Genomic DNA, 22,028 nt, shown 5'->3' on the forward strand with positions numbered 1-22,028 from the left:
CAATGATGTCATGAGATTGCCCAAGAGGTAGCAGCTGGAATCAGCCTATAGCTTTAGTTTCAGGCTCAGCTCGAAGCTGAGTTGAATTTAGACCTGGGCAGGTAAGCTCAGAACACAAGATGGCTTCTTTTGCCGTTGTGTGTTCTCACTTGATGGTTTCCAGTCCTTGACAGGGGACACCAGGTTATCTTCTGAGGTTTGTTGTTGTTGTTGTTGTTTAATCAAAGCAGAGTGTCTGATGAGGTTTAGGCTTGGTTTACTGACACTACTACCCTCAAGGAGACATAGCAAATGGTATGGGGAAACTCCTTCCTTGTGCTTAAGTATAATTTTAAAGGCACTTGTGGTAGAGGAAAAAATGTTAGAAACTGGGGGTGGGGAAACTATAGACAATAAAAACTAGTTACTAAGGGTAAATACTGACTTGGGAAGGGAAGGGTGGCTGTACTTAGACACCTACCTGAGCCTCTCCATGACAGCTTCTGAAACTGCAAGGACAATTCATTCCAGATCCACTTGGCTTCATCTTAAAGTATTTTGTTGGAAGAAGCCCAAATTCAAGCTAGTGGTTTGTCACCATGAGTCAGTTTTTATGTGCTGTGCTAGAAAGAAGGAGATAAATTCAGACTAGAACAAACCAGTAAGCCAGGGAGACCGAGACACAGTCAAGTGCTGATACCCCAGATGAAAAGGCGTGAAGACATCGTGGCAGGTCAGGCAGACAAGGTCAGGAGGGAGAATAGGCTGCCAGTGAGGAGGGGGGCAGGCAAGAGGAGGGGGGCCAGGCAACAGGGTGGGGATGTCCCTGCCAATGCTTGTTGGAGGCTTTTCCCAGCTCTGTCATTGCCTTGGCAGTGCAGTGTGGCCTGGGCAATAAAATGACAGGTAGGGATACCTATCGTCAGGCTCTATAATCACTGATTCATGTCTATCATACTTGATAGAAAATGTATTTTTTAAAAAATTGTTTTTGTGTAAAGATCAGATGTCCAACACACACAGATACACATCAAGTGATCTAACACGTATAAAATAAAAAAGCAGAGTATCTCTCTTACCCTCTAAAGCCTGCTCTTCAGAGGCAACCATCATTAATATATTCAGGGTATGAATTCTTCAATGGGCACTTTTTAAATGCCATTTTTAAGGGTTACACTAGATAATTGTATAATATTGTGATAAATAAAAGGAAGAAGTGTTGCAAATTTCCAACATGGTTGCACAGGGGATGCTCTCTGACAAGCTCAAGTTTTTGAATAATGTCTACCAATGGTGAGGAAAATAGGCTAATTTTATCGGAGTGATTTTCGAGGAACAGTGGATAAAAGGAAGAAATGTAGACAGACAAAGACAGTCCCATTCTGTAAAGGTGTATAAAGAGGGATTATCAAATTTTGCAGCAGTCATTTTACTGGCTCTGAGGCACCATTGAAGAATGGATGGCTAAAGAGATCATTTGTGTGCGTTTAGACAGGAATGTTATGCTCACTGGGAGCCAGGACTCACTTGCTAAAATAAATCAGGAATTAGGTTAAACCACCATTCATTCTTTTAAAAATAAGGTCTTCAGGTTAGTAATTCAAGGAGAAAGAAAAGAAATCTTGTGCCTGAAGTTAATCAGGGCCTTGAAATGTGATTTCCTGATATCCTTGGGGATAAGACAGAGGCACATGTTCTGGATAGCGTTGAAATTGGGATGGTTTTTAGCTAACAATGCCAAAGGATGCTATAAAATAATCAGCCTCAACGGAAAAATGGAAGGAGCTGCATTGTAACTCCTGTCTTATTTTATGTTTTATTTTCACTGCCTTTTGTGAAACATATATATGGTATCTGGTACATGATAGATGTACACTAAGTATTTGCAAGAGATGCAATGTGAGAATGAGTGCAGGAACAAATGAATGGATGATCCAATGAATCTGAAAGGGACAGATAACTAATAATCTGGGTGATACATTTAAGAAAAAAAAAGAAAAAGAGCCTCTCGGGCAGGGGACTAGAATGATCATCAACTTGACATGCGGTAGGTGGGAATGCAAGGATTCTCAGTTTCTAAAGCACAGAGAGGAGGCTAGGTGGCTGTAAGAAAACTTTGCCATTCCCTGAGCTTCTTGGTTCCCTAGCTTCATGCTGTTTGAACATTGTGAGGTTTTTGCACAGAAGCTTGCAGAGCCCTCTCCGCTCCCAGAGAAGGCACGTGGTGCACCAGTAAGACTTTATTGGTTTCCTACCTAACAGTCTCTGCACTGTAGAAATTCTCCAGCGTCTTGTGGTAGCAATCTGAGGACTACAAGAAGGAACCTCCTGCCCCTTGGCCTCTGGGTTCATTCCTGAGACGATTTTCAGTCTCTTCCTTTGCCATCCTTGAGCACACAAGTAAGATTCCCTTCACTATGTTTTGGAGGAATCTGAACTTTAATAGTTGGTTCAGTTTGTGAGTCTCCTCTTCTCTTATCCCAGCTCCACATTATCCTCTCACATATTTTTGTCCTTCAGTGGTGAAGAGGACTTTTAAAGAGAGCTTTTAAGATCCATTCTCTTAGCAACTTTCAAACGGACAATACAGAATTATTAACTACAGTCACCATGCTGTACATGACATCTCCAGGACTTATTTATCTTAGAACTGAAGTTTGTACCTCTGGGCCACCCAACCCCTTTGGGCTCGCCCCACTCCCACCTCTGGCAATTACCAATCTATTAATTATACCTCAATTGAAAAAAGAAAGAACTTGCATCACTTTGTGAAGAAGTGGCCCTGGTGGACATGAAGGGGACCACCCTGTCAGGGAGGCCAAGGAGGTACTGGTACTTAGAGCGTCATCTTGTTGCTGAGAGCACAGTCTCTGATTCATCTCCTATCCTTTATATTCTTGTTACTTAAAGTGTGGTCCAAATTTCCTAGGAGTTTGTTGGAACTGCAGGCTCTCAGGCTCAGCCCTAGATCTAAGGAATCCGATTCTGCAGTTTAACAGGATCACTGGTGATTCACGGGCATGTGAATGTTTAGAAGCACCGCTCTGTAGCCCCCAAGACAGAATGGTGAGGAAGCAGTCAGCTAACACTTGTTCTGTGAGTCGGCAGGGAGTCAGAGGAAGGGAGCGAAGGGGAGGGAAGGGAAAGGAGAGAAGATGAAATCATATGAATCAATGTGAGGTGAAAACAGACTGAATTTGTGGCAAGTATGACAGAGAACATTGCACCTAAGGGCATGTGGTAATACAGAGCAATTGCTACAAGCTTTTCCCACTTTAATAAAAAAAAAAATAATAAAATAAATAAATAAATAAATAAATAAATAAATAAATAAATATCACATGCCCTAGGAAGAATCACTTGCATATTCATATTTCACTTCCTGTCTTAGAAAAGGGTTTCTAAAGAGGTTAAATATCCCCATGCTTCCTTGGGCCAAGGTTTTAGAAAACTCTTCATAAAAAAGAATTTCTCCCTGGATGAGGAGAAAGTTGGGGAAACTTTCTGGATGTATCCAGATGTATCCACTGGATGTATCCATCTCTGCAGCTGGCATGGCTTGAAAAATGTACAACTGGTATCAGGGAGCTCAAAGTTTAGTGTGGGAAGACAAGCCTATAAACACGCCCACTCCAACAGCGTGATACATGTGCTCCATCATGTGCTGTTACAGCCAAATGCTCTGAACTTCACGGGAGCTCAGGGAAAGAAAACTGGTCTTTGCTGAGACTGGGAAAGGGGTTGACAGGAGCTACCCCAGAGGGTACAGTACTTAAGGTGAAACTTGAAGACTAGATTGGCATTCACCAGATACTCTAGAACAAGATGGTAGTGTGCACTAAGGTGGTAAAGAGGAAGGCATGTCTTGGGGACTGAGGTGGTGTGGTGTGGCTGACACGCAGGGCATGGGGAAGTAGGAAGCCAGGGGACAGGAGGTTAGTGAGGTGGGTGTGGCCAGATTAGAAGGGCTTTGAATGCCAGTCTAAGCAAGGGAAGGTGTGAGTCAATGATTTTATTTTGGTAAGACAATTTGAAAGGCAGTCTGGGTGATAGACAGGGGTGAGGATGGAAGGGGGAAGTAGGGAACAAAGGTCAGAGCAGAGGGTAATCCTAGAGTGAGGGGACCAGTGAACAAGGCAGCTGCATTGCTGAAACAAGACCAGATGGTCCCGAGGGAGGGACTTCAGGCCGTGACCCGCCATGGAGGCAAAAGGACTCAGGAGTATTTCAGAGAAATTCAAGAAAGATTTAGGCTTCGTTGTACCGTGACTGGTTTATTTATTGGCAAATGATCCACAACAGTCACAAACCTGGCTGCCGAGATTTCAAGGCCAGCAGTGGGAAGGACAAGAACACTTAGAAGTCCAGAAGCTGTTTTCTATCATTATCATGTTTTGATTTGCTTTTTAAGTAACTCTTTCCATTCTGCGAAGCTCTGGAGGAAACCCCAAGTGCCTTTTACCACCAGGATAGACGTTTCTCCAGTTAGTAACTCACAGTTACGAAGAATCTGAAGTGAACTTCCAGTCAGCCTCTTCCTTGTGGGTCCATGGAGCTCCCCTAAAGGCACATCAGTAAGGTCAGTGAGTGGAAAAAGAAATACGGGTAATAAGGTGGGAAGGGAGGCTTTGTCAAATATTTTAAAGAGTTGACAAGAGGCCAAAAGTCTACTCTGCTAAATCTAAATATTTAAACTCAGAAGCAAATGTCACTTGGCTTTCGCAAAGCATGTGCTCAAGGTGAGGGTGGGGTGGAACACTTGTAAACTCTTCTATTTGAATTTCTCTGATCTTTTCACTACCCACACTTTTTACAGCCAGGACTGCAACATGACCCCTCTTCATCTTCCCCATATGCCAGAATTTCCTAACTGAGGCTCTGTGGTTCTCTAGAGTCTTGGAATATCTTGAAATTGAATGTGAACTTGATGTGTATACATATAGCTTTTTGAGGTTTTCTTGATATTGAGTCATTATATGAGATTCTCAAAAGATTCATGACCTATAAGATAGAAAGAATCGTAGCTCTACACATCACCACCCTTAACCAGCCCTGAGTATGCACATCATCTCCCTTTCCACTAGAATGAATTCCCAGACATTCTCTCCAGTTGCCATCGCTATCCCGAACCCTGAACCATGGTCTCTATTGCTTGTTTGGCTGCTTAGAAGACACACAACAATGAATGCACCTCAAACCTGATCGTATTATGTTCTCTTCAAACTTTGCCACCTCTTTGTGTGTGACAAAATGCCTCGTATTCCCTTCTTACCATCTGCAGCCAACCCATCACTAACTCCTGATAATATAACCTCTGTCTTTGAAAGTTTCCTTCCATTTTTGGTTTTCTGTTACTTAGAAAACAGAATTTAAACTTGTAAACAGGTTGTAGGAGCCCTTGAATGAGTGATCCTGCCTCATCTCCCAACATCATGCCAGCTAGCACTCCTCCTACACTGTGCACATGTTCACAGTGCAAGCTGGTCCCACTTCCTGGAATACTCTTTCCCCAATTGGGTGCATGACAATCACAACTGCAAGACTTAATTCAACCATTTCTTCTCTCCAGTGTCTTCCTAACTACAAAGCTACCTCCTCCTTTCATGTATATACAATGTCTTTGGTGTAGCACTTAATCCAGTGGTCCTTTTCTTCACTTCTGTGCCCATCTCTCCAGCTAAGCCTTGTGTTTCTTGATGGCAGTGACAGTGATTAATCTGCTGCTGAATCCATAGTGCCTAGTGCAAGAGGGCTCGGGACTCTGTAGGGGTCAAACAACAAGCATGTACTTTGAATTGTATGAACTCAACATTACTCCATGTAACCATGCATTACACTCATCTGATTGATAGAAGATAAGGCTCCTGAGCCCATGACCCAACAGGATCTTAATTTGGAAGGTGGTGTTTACTTGAGTAGGAATCCTGTGTAGAATATTTTCCAACAAGAATTCTCCTTGGGTCAAATATCACCAATAAGTACGAATCATCTTGGGGGGAGAGGGATTTATTTATTGATTATTTCTTATCAGAGACTAGTAGTTCTCTGGCACATTAACCAAAATTTATTAAGCTAGTACTAGGTGCTAGTTTCCTATGGTGTATACTGGAAGTACAGCCATAAACAGAACAAGTACATGCCCTGCCCTTATGAGTTTATATTTTAAGGTGGCTCTCTAGTCTTTATTTTACCATTTGCTTCCAGATTTTAATCATGTGATCATTTCTGAACTGATAAAAATATTTGGTTTGGTTTGGTTTTTGCTTTTGTTTTTTGAGGCATATCCTACATCTACTTTCGGGTGTCCTATTATAGTTAAAATGAGACTGGTTTTAAATTATAATAATAGGAACAATTACGATTATTGTGAAGAGCTGTTCATTAGGAAACTTCCTACCATTTCTGAGGCTTGGTCTTATTTAAAAGGTGACAAGGATTAAATGAGATAATGCATATAGAATGGAACATGGTAAGCAACTGATGAATATTTTTATTACCATTATAATTATTAGAGATTTTCATGTAGTTTCTTCTATTCTAAACCAGGCTGCACTCAAAAATAATACTAATTGACACAAAATCCAGAGTTGCCCAGTGTCACGAGAGAGAAATGCCCACTAGAAAAAACAATTAATTAAAATGGCTGTAATTTCCAGAGTTCCCTCATGCCTCCTATTCCTTTGCTATGTTAATGAGTTGTAATAACCCTTTAAAAGAAAACCTTTTAACATATTTTCTGTTTATCTCAAATATTTCCTTCCTTTGTCCTCAAGGTTGGGCAGTAGTAATTAGACAAAAAAAATTGTATTTTCCTTTCTTTCTCAGATCCCTCTCAAGTTGAGCAGGCCCTGGCTCCTTGCCCACCCACCTTTATTCCAGATGTTACCCTGGCGAACCTCTCAGGCTGTAACCAGGCAACCACTGGGAAGAGGGCCCTCCTGGCTCAGGGCCTAGAAACAGAAGAAAAACAAATAGGAGGATGTCTTGAGTCTTCTACTTACTTTGGTTTTCCAATCTCATTTCCCTCGAACTTTTATTATTTTAGTAATGGAAACTGGGGGTTGGTATCTGGGCTGTCTGTTCACATACCAAATGTCCGGTCTGTTCTGGAGTTGGGCTAGATCTGGGCTCTGGTTGGATTTGATCCTATTGGTCCTGATTTGGGACTATGACAGCCAAGGAAAACATTCTGACACCCCCTCTCACCATCCTGGAAAGGAAAGCATTGACCATGTAGCTTTGTAGTGATGAAGTTTGGGGCCCAGAAGAGAAAGAACTCTCAGGCAACCCAATAGCTTTGTGCAGATAAACTAGGCATCCAACATGGAATTTCTCTGCCTTGTTTTAAGTCCAAAAAACATCTCTTCCAGGCACAGAGCTCTTGCCCTCTGTGGTTCTTGCCTGGGCTATGAATTAGTCCTTCCTGTGGCTTCCCTTACTGTGCGTGGCTTGGAACTCCAGATCTCCCTTCCTGATTCTGCTGGAAAGATCATTTTAGATACAAAAGTAATGATATTATGACCTTATTTAAACTATGCAGTGGCTCTCCAGAGCCTCTCCAGGCTCTACTGCCTTATTTCTTAAAGTCTGGAACCCTGTCTTTGAGGGTTCATTCATTCATTCATTCATTCATTCAACATTTATCCCCCGAATACTATCCTATTCCAGGCATTGCCATTCCTCTAGGTGCTTTGGATGTTCCTTGTAAACAAAACAGAGATGGACCCTTGACCTCATGGCACTTGCATTCATGTCATGGAGGGAGATAATACATTAGCAAGTAAAAAACATGATATGTCAGATGGTATGGAGTGTCATGAAAAAGAAAGCAAAGATAGTGGATGGGGATATAAGAGTGAAGGCAGTCTGTGAGAAGCTCACTGAAAAAGTAACAGCTGGAAGAGATCAATAATTGGTGGCAGATCAAGAGGGAGATATCTGGAGGGAGGACATTCCAGGTAGAAGAAAGAGCAGGTGCAAAGGCCCTGAGGTGGAGGCATACCTGAAGTATTTGAGTTACAACAAGATGGCCAATGTGATTGGAACGGAATGAGGTAGGGAGAGAGTAACAAGATAGAACAAGTAACTTCAGAGAGGTAGCAAGGAAGGGGGACATATTTTACAGATTCTTTAGATCATTATATGGACTCTGCTTTTCATAGAAGGTGAGACAAGAATTCATAAGAGGATTTTGAGCAGAATAGTGACATTATCTGACTTATTCTTAGAAGCATCATTCAGGATCCTATAGATTTCTTTTTCTTTCTTTTTGCTGAAAGGCAAGACCAAAGCAGGGAGATTTGCTGGGAGACTCTTGCAACAATCTGATAAGAAATCATCGGTGGGAGAATGGTCAGGGCAGTGGTGGTTTTGCTCAAGCCTTTTGTTTGATTATTCTTGCCAGACATTCACTTTCTAGTTGAATTCTTCTAGCCACAGAAAACTCACTTCCTACTGAGACTATCTGGACTGCTCTGATGATGCTTAGAGTTTTAGTTATTTTTTTTAATGAGCTGGAGTCTATCTTCTACAGGTTCCTTTCCTTCATCATTTTGGATCCACTGCTTGCATTCCTTATAATCAAACCTTGATCCTCTTCTTTGTGATCATGTCCTCTTATGCCTCCTCTTCTCCAGAATCAATATCCCAGTTCTTGATTCCTTCATCATCTGCATTGTTCCAGCAATGCCTTCCCATTCTGGACAATTTTCTGTGAAGGTTCTTTAGCTGGGAGTGCTGTATTTTCACCATCCTGGCAGTCTGGGGCCATAAGAAAGCAAGACTGTGAACTGAGTCCCTGCCCTTTTGTAACATTTCACCATTGATCTTTCCATGCCTCTATCTATCTATCTATCTATCTATCTATCTATCTATCTATCTATCATCTATCTATCTATCATCTATCTATCTTACAGTGTAGACTAATTCATTTCCATCATCCTCCTTTGGGGGCCTGGTAAGAGTTAACTTCCAAACAAACTCACACCACTCTGCAAATGAGAGCAAACACCCAGTGTAAAATTATCTTTATAAAACATATCTTTCCATAATGTGGTCCAAAGCATAGAGAATATTTTTACTAAATCTAGCATTTCCTGCCATTAACGTTTTCCTTTTGCAATCTTCAGATAGTGCTATGACTGAGTTTTGTGTTCTAAAAAGCTACATAAACACTTTCACCTCATAATCCACGGTAATGGCATTAGTTAGACCACCACAGGCCTTTCTGTCTTCTCTGCCTTTGCTCCTAAGTGTAACAACAGGAAAGTGTTATACCTTTCAGAGCTGGTTGAGATAATGTCTCTTAAGAATGAGCTGTGAGAGGTAGAGAGCATTACACTGACACTCTGAGAGCAAAATGGGTGTACAAAGCTTGGCAAAATTCCTATTCCAGTTGGTAGCCAAGAAGCCATCAGACGTGCATTTCTGTTGGAATTATTTTATTAATACAAAAGTTTACTCCAAATAATGGTATAACAGGTGAATTTGGGAGTAGCAAAGATGAAATAATTTCTTTTCTATAAATTGTCATGGAGGGGTGGGAGCATATGCTGGACAAAGAGGGACAAACGCGTTTTAGATCTATAATCATTTATAAACTATGAAATGTCTATCAAAACAATGGACTGGGCTCTGTACTTTGCTGTAAGGGTAAACATGAGCTCAGTCCTTGACGGACTTTAAGTGGAGAAGAAAAAAATGCGTTCAGATATTTGCAATACTAGGAGATGCAAAGCAAATATATAGTATAAAAGGAGACATGGATTAACACCCTGAAAATTGTTTAGTAGTTCTCCAAGGATGTAAGTATAAAACATATGAGAAGGCTCTAATGACACAGAATCAGCATGAGCTTAGTATAAAACAGGCTTAAAATCTTGAATCTAAAATATAACCCTTAGCATAAACTTCTATGTCCTACTCAATACCCATTTTTTCTTCTTCCTTAGAAAAAACAACAAAAAAATCCCAATTTCATTTAGGCTGACAGTGCCCAGCTAGAAGTAGACATTTTCCAACTCCCTTATATTTTGGTCTGGTCATGTGACTAATTACTGCCTAAAGAGAATACACCAAAAGATGATGTAGTGGCTTCTTAAAGAGAGCTGACACAGCTGGAAGGTGCCTCCCTGTGCTTCATTCCTGTTGTCTGGAATGCTATGGTGATAGATGAAGCCCCAGCAGCCATTTTGGAGAGTAGAAGCTGCATGTTAAGATGGTAGGGGTTAAGATAGAAGTTGTGTAGGGTCTCCGATGAGTCTGTGGGGTAGTTATACCCGTCCTAGATTGCCTACCTATGAACTTCTTTACCTGAGAGAGACATGGTCTTCAATCTTGTATATATTCTTTATTCTAAGTCTTTGTCACTAGCAGTGAACAAAACTCTTAACCCATATATCCTACTTACTGTTAAATGGAACATGGAAACTCGCACACAGAAGGCATCCAGTAAGCGTATTTTCTCTTTCATCTATCTACCACTCCTTCTTATAGGAAAACTCTTAATTTGGAACATAAGAAAACTTAGAGACAGTTATTAAGGAAACATCATTTTAAAGTACGAGATATGACGTTCAGAAAGGAGCTCTCAAGAGGACAATTATCTTTTTGTGTGTGTGAAACATTTGTTTCAAGTAAGAATTGAAGAATGAAATTTTGAGAAGTTTAATTTTTAAAATTTTTAAAAAAGATTTTATTTATTTATTCATGAGAGACAGACAGAGAGAGAGAGAGACAGAGACACAGGCAGAGGGAGAAGCAGGCTACTCACAGGGAGCCTGATGCGGGACTCAATCCTTGGACTGGGATCACAACCTGAGCCAAAGGCAGATGCTCAACTGCTGAGCCACCCAGGCATCCCTGAAATTTTGAGAAGTTTAGAGCAGATGTGAAGGACTCCATATTGCTCCTTCCCTGTCAAGTCACTTGTGGTGCTCCAAGGCCACATGGAGAGGTTTTATAAGGGTCTCAATCAGTACATTTTTAAGTCATTAGTCAGGCTTGCATAATGGGTTGGGGGCTAGGCACCGGAAACTAAACGGAGTGTCAATGAACGACAGGTGATCAGATGTCAATCATTAGAGTTAGAGGTATATAGAGGTCAGTTGGATCTGGAGGGTCTGATATCCTGGAAGAGTAATATAGCATTGCAACACTAGAGGTCAGGTAAGGGCAGCAATAGACTCCATAGGAGGGTGGCCAGAGAATGGACTCTGGGTTCCAGTTAAGGATGATGCCCATTTCCTAAAAGTGAACTTGTCTTTGGGTAGCTGAAACTATATAAAAGAAAATGTTAAATAGATCAGAATTGAAGACAGCTAAAGTTTAAATGGAATGTGTGTAGAAAAGGATTTGAGAAAGACCCAGCAGGTACCAGCAACTCATTAAGTCAGCTCTAGTCAGTAGTGGAGGCTGACAACGAGCTGTTTCCAGCTGTCCTCTTAACTGATTTAAGAACGTCATCAACAATACATGCTCCTTCACTCCTAAAGACACAATGCAGGGGTACCAAGGCTAAGCTTCTGAAAGAGGGCTGTGCTGTCGATAGGGCTCCTGAGGATGCTTAAGCAGGAAGCCTAATCAGGAAGGAAAGCATCAAGTCATCTTCAAAAGGTGAGGATCTCTAGGTCCTAAAACAAATGTATCCATGAATTTTTATAACAGCACCCCCATGGTGCCCAAAGCATAATAGCTGAGGTGTCCATCAGTGGAAGACTTGATAAAAAGTTGGTGGAATATTCATACAAGGAATACTACTCAGCAACAACAACAACAAAAAAAAGAAGCATTGGCACATGCACCAACAAAGGTGAGTTTCAAAGCTCTAATCAGTGAAAGAAGCAATGCCCTCACTCCTTCCCAGCCATTCCCTTCTCCACACCATGAGGGGCAACCTCCATTCTGATTTAGTTTTCTACCACAGATTAGCTTTGCCTGTTCTAGAGCTTCATATAAATGGAACATACAATATGTACTCTTTGGGGTAAAGCTTTCACTCAGTGTGTTTTGAGATTCAGTCATGCTGATACTACATGCATCAGTAGTTCATTTATTTTTACTATTACTCCTGAGTAGTGCCCCACTGTGTGAATAAGCCATGGATTATTCATTACTTTTCTGTTGATGGACACCTGGGCTTTCTCCAGCCTGTGTTGTTTTTTTTTAAACAACTTTGAGTACAGCTGCAATGAATATACTGTGCAAGTCTTCTTGCTGGCATATATTTCATTTATCATGCAGAAATAAATAGGGTAGGTGATATTTAATTATATAATAAAGCAGTAGATATTGCCCAATGGTTGTACCATTTCATATCCTCACTAGCAACATAGGAGATTTCTGATCACTCTGTATATTTGTTAGCATTTGACATTTTTAATCTTTTATTTATTTTTTAGTTCTTTTGCCATTTTGGTGCGTGTGTAGTGGTATCTCACTGGGGAGAACACCATTGTTAAATACATGAAGTAAAAATACATAGATTTATAAGGAAAAGCGTTTATCTTAAAAAAGATGAAAATGTTAAAAGTATTGGAAATACAGTACTGTGTGAGCTTCCTTATTAACATTAAATAACAATATCTATCATGGGATCAAATAATTTTCATTTTGAGGCCATAAGGAGAATACATAAGATGTTAAGACAGCTGTGATCATTACATTGATATGAGCTATCTGTAATAGATATTGGTGATTAAGTTCAAGATAATGAGCAATACAACTGTAATCATTGCTTATAGTCATAATAGGAGGAAAACGAAGGTGTAATATTTTCCACTGAAGTTTACAGACCCCAGGTGAAAAAGCTCTGGTAGGGAGGCTATAAAAACATTCCAGTTGAGAGGATGGTAAGATTAGGGAATCTCCTGGGTGCTATCTAATTCTGAGATTCTAGCTGTCATGACATAACCAACTCTAAGGTCAAAGTATCAAGTGAACTAGATAGAAATGAGAGCTTGGGAGCAATTATTAAGGAGGAAGGTTAGTATCCAGAACAGCAGGTGGATAGTAAGGCAAGAAGAGGCAGGGCAAAAAGGAAAGAGGTTGAAGCAGTTGTGGGAGCTACATGAAGGAGCACAAATCTCATGCTCTAACTCAGTGGCTCACCACCATGTCCGCTCTTCAGAATCATCTATGGTCGTTTGAAAAATAAAAATAAAGTATCCTGGTTCTACTCTTGAAAATTTTGATTTCATTTTGTGTGGGGCTTGGAAATCAGTATTTCAAAAAAATCCATTGGTGGGTTAAATGTTAAATGAGCAGTGATAGTTGGAAACTATCATTTTAATAGGAGGTTTGAGCTGTGGTATAACTAACATGTTTGTGGACATGAAGGAATGGGATGGATGGGACAGGCTGGTGGGGTCAGGGCTGGGATTAAGCCAGGGAGCACATGGTTGATAGTGGAGGGGCAGGTAAGAGGTTGAGAGATAAGCCAGGATGAGAGAGGATTGTGGGCTCATTAGGAGGGTTCCTTAACAGTTTTGGCTGGGCATGCATCTGGCTAGACAATCCAAGTCAGGGATTAGCTTCACTGTGTGATATTTATGTGCAAGTGGATATGAGCTTCTATTAGTCAGCATTCTCCAGAGAAACAGAACCATATAGCATATGCACCATACAGCATATGCAGAGATATATCTCTGAAGACTTAAACAAATTGGCTTACGTGGTTATGAAAGCCAAGAAGTCCCATGATCTGCTGTCTATAAGCTGGAGAACCAGAGAAGCTGATAGTGAGTAATTCAGTCCAAGTCCAAAGGCCTGAGAATCAGGGGACTGATGGTGTTAAGTCTGGATGTGAGTCTGAAAACCTGAGAACCAGGTGTGCCGATGTTTTAGGGCCAGAGAAGATGGAGGCTGTCTCAGTTCAAGCAGAGAGAGAGCGAATTCATCCTTCTTCTGCCTTTTTGTTTTATTTGCTCCCTCAAGGGAGTAGATGACGCCCACCACATTGGAGAGAGCCATCTGCTTTACTCAGTTTCCCAATTGAAAGGCTAATCTCTTCCTGAAACACCCTCACAGACACACCCATAAATAATGTTTTACCAGCTACTCTGGCATTCTGTAGCCCAGTCAAGTTGACACAGAAAATTAACTATCACAGAGCTTCACAGCTGATGGAGATTTAAAAATAGACAGCTTTTATTCCTTGCTTACTTCACTTATGCTCAATGTCAGGTGCTAAAAATCTCCAGTGTTCAGAAGCACCCAATTACCAATAATGGTATCTAGATGTTTGTCTTTGCATTCTGAGTCTCAGTTTTTTTTTCAAGGTTTGGGTGGAAATAAAACATCTGTGCTAACTGAATTCAATGGAAACATACACCAACGATACCAGATTGGCCTCTGAACACCGAAGTAGATTAGACTAAACATTTCACCACACCCTCTTAAACAGTGTAAGGTTAATAGCACATGTAGAGGTCCAGTTCACCCTATCTTCTATAATATTAAACATATTTCAATAGAAGTTGGTTTGTATGGAGAAGCATTCGAAATAGATGAAAAGAATATAAAATAATGATAGAGTTGTTTGTAATAAACATATAGAACTTATATACGAGAACATTATCCTCAAAACAATCACCTTGAGAAAATAATATATTAGACTTTCATTGTTCAACACATCCTAAGGCTCCTTTCTGGAAACTAACTCCAAAACTAGTTCAATCATCACAAATTATGATCAGTTTATGGGATCTGATATATGTCCCCTCCCAAATTCATTTGGCCTGCCCTGCTTGCTGAGCTCTATTTCATTTGCTTGATGGGAAACTCCACCTGCCATTCTCATTCCTGGCACTGTCATTGGCCTAGGCCTCCCTGACAAGGGTGGCTGGATTTTTGAGATGACCTCCACTAAACCTTCCACAGTGAGAGCCCCGGGCCAATAGGGCTCGCACTGGAAAGGCTATGGCTCCTCTATCTTCCTACCTGAGATGCAGTTCCCCATCACTGAACACAGGAGTTCATTTTCTCTATGCCCAGTGGGGCCAGATCATACAACTCTGAGGCATAAGCTGTGAGTATCCTGTGGGGAAAACTTAAGAGAAGTAGGAGACAAGAGGGAGTGGCCCATAAATGCCAGCCCCTTTCTTTCTCCAATGGACTATTCCAAGGAATGGCAGATGTTTATGGCCTATCTAAGGATCTGTAGTAACCAGCAACCAGATGTGTTTTCTCATAATGCTTTGAACAGTGTATTAAAGTACTACCCTACTCTCCTGGCACTACTTCTCCTAGCAAAGCACTAGCACATAAGCTCTGTGTCAGGCTGTTTTCTAGGGTACATGGTCTAACACCACACAGGACTCAATTGTCTTTTTCATAAGACTCATCCAAACTCAAGGAGCACAATCTCCCTGACATTTAGGACAGTAAGAAGCATATTCCCAATATGCTGAAAGAAAAGTCCATAGGGTAGTTTCACCATAGAAAAAGTAGCAAAAGCAAGGTTTGGCCATCCCATTGTGTTGGGAATAAGACAATTTTTTTAAGTGAAAGTATAATTAACACACAGTGTTATATTAGTTTCAAGTGTGCAATATAATGATTCAATAATTCTATACATTACTCAATGATCATCAAGATGTGTGCTCTTCATCCCCTTTACCTCTTTCACCACTCACCCCACCCACCACTGGTTTGTTCTCTGTATTTAAGTCTGATTTCTTCGTTTGTCTCTTTTTTTTCTTTGTCTATTCTATTTCTTAAATTCCACATATGGGTGAAATCATATAATTACTAACTTTCTCTGATTGACTTATTTCACTGAGCTATTATAATAGCTTCTAAGTCCACTCACGTTTCAGATGCCAAGATCTCATTCTTTTTATGGCTGAGTAATATTCCATTATATATAGAGAGATGCACACACACACACACACACACACACACCATATTTTCTTTATCCATTTATTTATCACTGGACACTTGGGTTACTTCTATATTTTGGCTATTGTAAATAATGCTGCAATAACATATCTTTTTGAAAAAATGTTTCCATTTTCTTTGGGTAAGTGTCCATTATAGAATTGCTGGATCATATGGAAATTCTATTTTTAATTTTCTGAGGAAACTCTATACTGTTTCCTTCAGTGGCTACACCTATTTGCATTCCCACCAACAGGGCATAAGGTATCCTTTTTTTCTATGTCCCCACCAACACTTGTTATTTTTTGTGTTTTTCATTTTATGTCCAAAATATATAAAGAACTTCTAAAACTCAACACCAAAAAATAAATAATATGATTAAAAATGGACAGAGGATCTGAATAGACATTTTTCCAAAGAAGGCACTCAGATGGCTAACAGACACATGAAAAGATGCTCATCATCATTCATCATCATCAGGGAAATGCAAATCAAAACCACAATGAGATATCACCTTACACCTGTCAGAGTGGCTAAAATCTAAGACCACATATCTTTGGAATTATGTACTCTGAAATGTTGTTTAAAACAAACAAACACAAATTACCTGAAAAAATTTTATTTAGAACAATCTGCCACGCTTTTATTATGTTAGTTCTATTTTCCTTCATAGCTTTTATGAGTATCTGAAATTATATTATTCCCTCCTCTTTTCCCTCTCCTTAGCTTACTGAAATGAAAACTCCACAGGAGTCTTATCTGTAAAGTTTATGGCTAAATTCCTGCCTCTATGAATAGAGGAGCTAGAATCCATGTACTGCATGGTCAGAAGAAACTTAAGGTATTCTTAAACATACATTTATCCATTGATTTATTGACTCATGGATTTAACAGACATTTATGCAAACAGATCTGTTTTTTCAATTATCTCCCTTGAAAGTGTCTGGATATTTTCTTCATGAACATTTCTTGTGACTGAGAGCCCACCAGCCTTAAAGAACCATGTACTAGATTCAAGTAGAGCTGATATTCAGCTGATATGGACTTATTTAAATGCACCATTTGGCAAAATCATGAAATACTTTCATTTTAGTTAATAAGTACTTTATAGTAACTGTGAGAAACTATATGATTAATTTATATTATTTCTAATATGCACTCATAAGTTCAATTATGATATGTCCCAATGATAATAGTTAAATAGGTTTTCTGACACAGAATCATTTAAATGATTATCAAGATGTTGAATAAAAGAATATCTAGGATAGTAGAAAACTTTGAGTGTAATTATTAATTCAGCAGACGCAAGAAGAGGCTTCTGCACCATGTATAATATCATTTGATAAAGAGAATTTTCTATTTAATGATTCTGAAAGTATCCAATGATGTCGTGACAGCAGTGGCCATGAAACCAGGTCCTGAAGGCAAGTGAGCATGGATATTGGACAAACCCACTGGGTTCCTAATGACAGCAAGATGACAGCAGCCTAAGGGCGTATGATCTTTGTCTGTTGCTACAGATAAACCCAGATTGGCAATGGCATTGCGTGCAAAGTCCAGGCACTGTAGGTTTGGAGCATATGCAAGTGCTGACATACCACACTGGGCCCCACTCAGCGACCCACAGCTCCTAGGACACGCTCTCTGGATGCACTGAAGTGCTGGACATCAATAACCTGCATGGGAAAGTCAGTGGACACTTTTTATACCATTTTCCTATGTCAAATCATGGCTCAGAGAGAGACACCATTAGCTAGAGATCCACACCCAACGAAAAACTATGCAAGAAATTTCTCAAAATCAACATATGACTTGGAAATTATCATAATGCCTTAATGAATGCTTTGTACCATGCAGTCTATGAATATGATGATGTTTAGTCAGTAGAGTATTTGAAACTCTATGTGATTGTTGTTGCTTCTGTTGTCATTGCCCTTTCTCACTGTGCAAATCATTTTTAAAGTAGTTTAAGACTCATGAGAAGCTGCAAAAATACTGCTGCATTCCCGTATACCCTTCACCCAGCTTCCCCTAATAATAATAATGCACACAAGCACAGTGGCATCCAAATCAAGAAACTGCCATAATGTAATACCATTAACTTGAGTTCAGAACTATTCAGATTTCACCAGGTTTAACGTGCTCTTTTGCGCATGCGTGTTGGGGGCAAGGGGTTACCTCTATTTTTAAAGAGTCTTGCTTAGGGTCTCTATGCCAAGGTCTTGGAGTTTTAGCCATTGCTATGTGGAGGTGGAGGAAGAGCCATACATGAGTGCACTCCCACAAATGCACATTCCTTTCTCTTAAGAATATTCATCCCATATGGAGAAATAGACCATGTTTATTAATCACTCGAGAAAGTATGTAATTTCATTAGATTGAGCTCTGTCTCTGGGCATTGAGTCATAGGAGGGAACGGCTCCCCAGCGACCCACAGCTCCTAGGACACGCTCTGTGGAGACCGCACTTTGGGCCCAGCTGCTCGAATGCACTGCTGGAATCCCAGGCAGAAATGTGTAATGGCACGCCAAGGGCTGCTGAGCTGTCATGGCCCAAGCAGGGTTATTTGTGGCTTCCAAAGAGGGGCTGTAACCTTTTATGTTATCCACAAATCTCAGCCTTCAAGAGTCAGGGAGAAAATGCAACCATGCTGTTTGACCTAGCTGGCTCTTTCCCCACCCTACTCCCCTCCCCCTCCCATTGCCATTCCACTCCCAGCCCTGAGAAGCTTGCATAGCTGTCCCAGGAGAAAAAAAAAAAAAAAAGACACTACCTTTACATTGTACCAGGCCTATGTGAAATGGCCAGATGTCCCTTATAATTAGATGAAGGAAGATCTAAGAAAGTCAGTGACAAATGGAAACTTTAATTTGAGGCCCTGAACATCCTGTGTTATTCAAAAAACAAGACAGAAAAGTCAAATTTCTTGACTGGGACACTTTGAATGGCAGTGTACCCTAGAGACAGTCAGGTCTGTCTGCACTCCTTTATCATTCATTAGATCAATCAGAATGTCGGAGTTCAAGAGTGTCTCCTGTGCTTTGCAGGGCATCAGGAGAGTCTTTGGTTGTCACTTGACATAAAAGCAGGGCTTTAATTACTTTTCCTCAACAACAACTTTGTTCTTGAGGAACTTCTTTCCACTTGTATATTTAGTCACTTATTTCATTCACCAAGGAGTCAAATCAGTGAAATGATTACAAACGATTACAAATGTGGCTCTGGAATCATACAGTCTTGGGTTTCAATCTTACCTCTAATATTTACTGGCCATGCAACCTTGGGATTAAGCTGGTATCATGGTTGAACTGTGTTCCCTCAAAATTCATCTGTCAAAGTCCTAACCCTCAGTACCTAAGAATATAGCTTTATTTGGAGATAGAATCTTTGCATAAGTAATCAAGTAATTCTGAAGTCATTAGGCTAGGCATTAATTCAATATGACTGGTGTTCTTTATAGAAAGGGGAAATGTGGGCATAGACATGCAGAGAGGGAGGAGACCAGGTGGACATCAAAGAAGAGATTAGGATGATGGTTCTCCAAGCCAAGGAATACCAAAGACTGTCCATAATCCACCAGGATCTAGGGGAGGTGCCTGAAACAGACCCTTTCCTCACAGCCCTCAGAAGGGAACAACCCTGCCAATACCTTGATCTTGGACTTCTAGTCACCAGAATTATGACACAATTGATCTCTGTTATGCAAGCCACTCAGTCTATGGCACTTTGTTACAGCCATCTTTGGAAACCAATATAGCTAGTTAGTCAACAATTTGAGATTTACTTTTTTTTATCTCTAAAATGCAAATGGTAACTTTAGCAATGATACTCATTGTGGTCCCTGGACCAGCAACATCAGTATCACCTGGTAGATTATTAGAAGTGTAAATTCTTAGGTCCCCACTCCAGATTTACTAAATCATAAATTCTGGACACGGGGGCTCAGAGTTCTGTATTTTAACAAGTCCTCCATGTGATTCCAATGCATGCTCAATTGTGAGAATGCATAGTATTATAGTAAGGATTATATTAGAAAATGTATTTAAAGTTCTTGGTATAGTGCCTGATATATAGTAAATATCTAATATATGATTAACTATATTCAGATCTTCTCAGACTTTTATAGAACACATAAGGTATTCTAGTTAGTAGAAGTGTAAAGGTATATAAAATATTGCTGTTCAATAAACTGGTGGAATTCACAACCATGGGAAAGGCATATATGCAATGATTAACAATAATGCTCTTAGGTGTTTTAATATCATTGTTTAAAATATGCTTGGGTAACATAGTAGATGCCCTGGTGCAGTGGAAAGTCAAGGCAGATATTGATAGGTGATAGATGTAATCGAGTAGTAATATCCAAAGTATGATTTATTGTTATTAAAATTATATTTTATCTTTAGATAAGTTTATCTAAATCTCACAATAGATTTGTGGTATAAGATACTATTAGAGAAATAAAATTGGACCTAACTACTAAGGGCATAATAGTAATGCCTAACATATTATCACTGGGAAGATCAAATTATATTATGCATGCAGTGCTCTTAGAACAGGGCTAGGTATATAGATAGTTTCCACTAAATTTTGTTATCATTCTTATTATTATTTTTCTACATTGTTTTCATTGTTAATATAGAATGGAGGCTTGGAAAAACAAAATAACTGGTGCAAAGGACATATATAACTTGCTATAAAGATACAACCAAAGAGCCTCATTTCAAGCCCTCTGTAGATGGTTTCCCCATCTTTGTCCACTATGTTGTGCAGTCTCTCGTATTAGACAGGTAGGTTTCTCTCAGTCCTTGCTACAGTTCCCATGATTGTCCCACTAGAATGTCTGCTCCTGTAACTCATGTCCCCCAGTCAAATGACTATAATAAGGCATAGCACTTCAGTGTGCAGTGGCTGTGTGTTCTGGTGTTTCTGAGAGAACAAAAGTCAAGTCCTGGGATTATGATTTTTTGGGAGATCATCAGAATGGTGGACATTTAAAGTGAAAAAGATGATGTCAGGCTACAAAATTATCCAAACACTCAAGAACACATTTTGCTGTTTCTCTTTTAGTTTGGGGCTGACCATCAGGCCAGACTTGCTATGAAGGTCCCATTGTGGTCCCTGAGATCCATGAAGGAGAACAGAGAACTTTCTGGCCATAAGAGATCTGGAGAACATGAACTCTGAGACACTATGAGGCTAGAAGTAGGACAACTTTATCCTCCATGAACTGCTAATTTGAAGTTATTTGCCTTCCCACTCAAGGCCCTCTGACCTCTGGCCCTGATCTTTTACCCCAACATTACCTCCTGCCATGTTTTTGCAGATTCCTGTAGTTCCAGCCAGACTACATATTCACTTACCTACTTGCCTGAGCACTATCACACCAGGTGTCAGGTGAGTGCTCAGGCAGCTGTGTTTGACAAGAGAAGAGGCATTTTAGGCTGTTGTCACAACGGTTCCTGTGGCAACCTCTGCATCTTGCCCTAGACCATACTGAAGGAGCCTGTGGGGATGTATAGACTTAATGAAGTCTTTGTTTTTATTTTTTCTTTTCCTTGCCTGTCTACTTCTCTAATTTATTTTTCCAACTTTCTGCCCTCAGCGCCTTTCATGTCCCTCCTCCCTACTGCTCTTGACCACATGAGTGATGTTCAGGAAAAATGATGGGCATTGAATGATGCCCTGTCCTTCCTGCACCAGTTGTTCTGTGGCAGGGCTTGCAGATACATTGTGAGCACTCCAGCGTGGGAATAGAGGGGATGGTGATATTCCTTTGTGTTTTAGAAGTGCGTGTCAATGTCTTTCCAGCCATATGAGACTCAGACCCAACCAATTGGAGCCAATTCTCCTCTAACATATCCAGATATCCCCATACGCAAACAAAAATTTTACCCAACATGCGCTTATTGAGTACCTATACTATTATGCACACAGCCAAATCCTTATGGATGTGACTATAAGCAAACAAAACAGATTTAACTCCTACCTTATTAATCTTGACCATGAGGAAAGCCATCCTTACGAATTCCTGGAAATTCCTTAAGAATTTTTGTTAAGCTGAAATACCTATCTCTTCTGATGGTCAGTAGTTTTTCTTCTGGTTTTTCTTTGAAACAATAGGGAAGTAGGAAGTAAAATGACAAGAATGTAGGAATTAGAAGACTTAACTA

At 40.1% G+C, this 22,028-nt stretch overlaps 1 long non-coding RNA gene across 1 annotated transcript in view; it reads right to left on the minus strand.

The window, feature by feature from the left end:
• Window positions 1-21,289, minus strand: part of LOC140618454 (uncharacterized) — a 39,693-nt gene extending 18,404 nt beyond the window's left edge. Inside the window, exons 1-4 of the long non-coding RNA XR_012018583.1 lie at window positions 21,219-21,289; window positions 6,848-6,929; window positions 4,477-4,539; window positions 461-602 (exon numbers count right to left, since the gene is read on the minus strand). This is a non-coding gene — a long non-coding RNA (uncharacterized lncRNA). The remainder of the gene's footprint in view (window positions 1-460; window positions 603-4,476; window positions 4,540-6,847; window positions 6,930-21,218) is intronic.
• Window positions 21,290-22,028: the final 739 nt, after the last annotated feature.

Source organism: Canis lupus, chromosome 26 (assembly GCF_048164855.1).
Source record: "Canis lupus baileyi chromosome 26, mCanLup2.hap1, whole genome shotgun sequence".
Classification (NCBI taxonomy): Eukaryota; Metazoa; Chordata; class Mammalia; order Carnivora; family Canidae; genus Canis; species Canis lupus.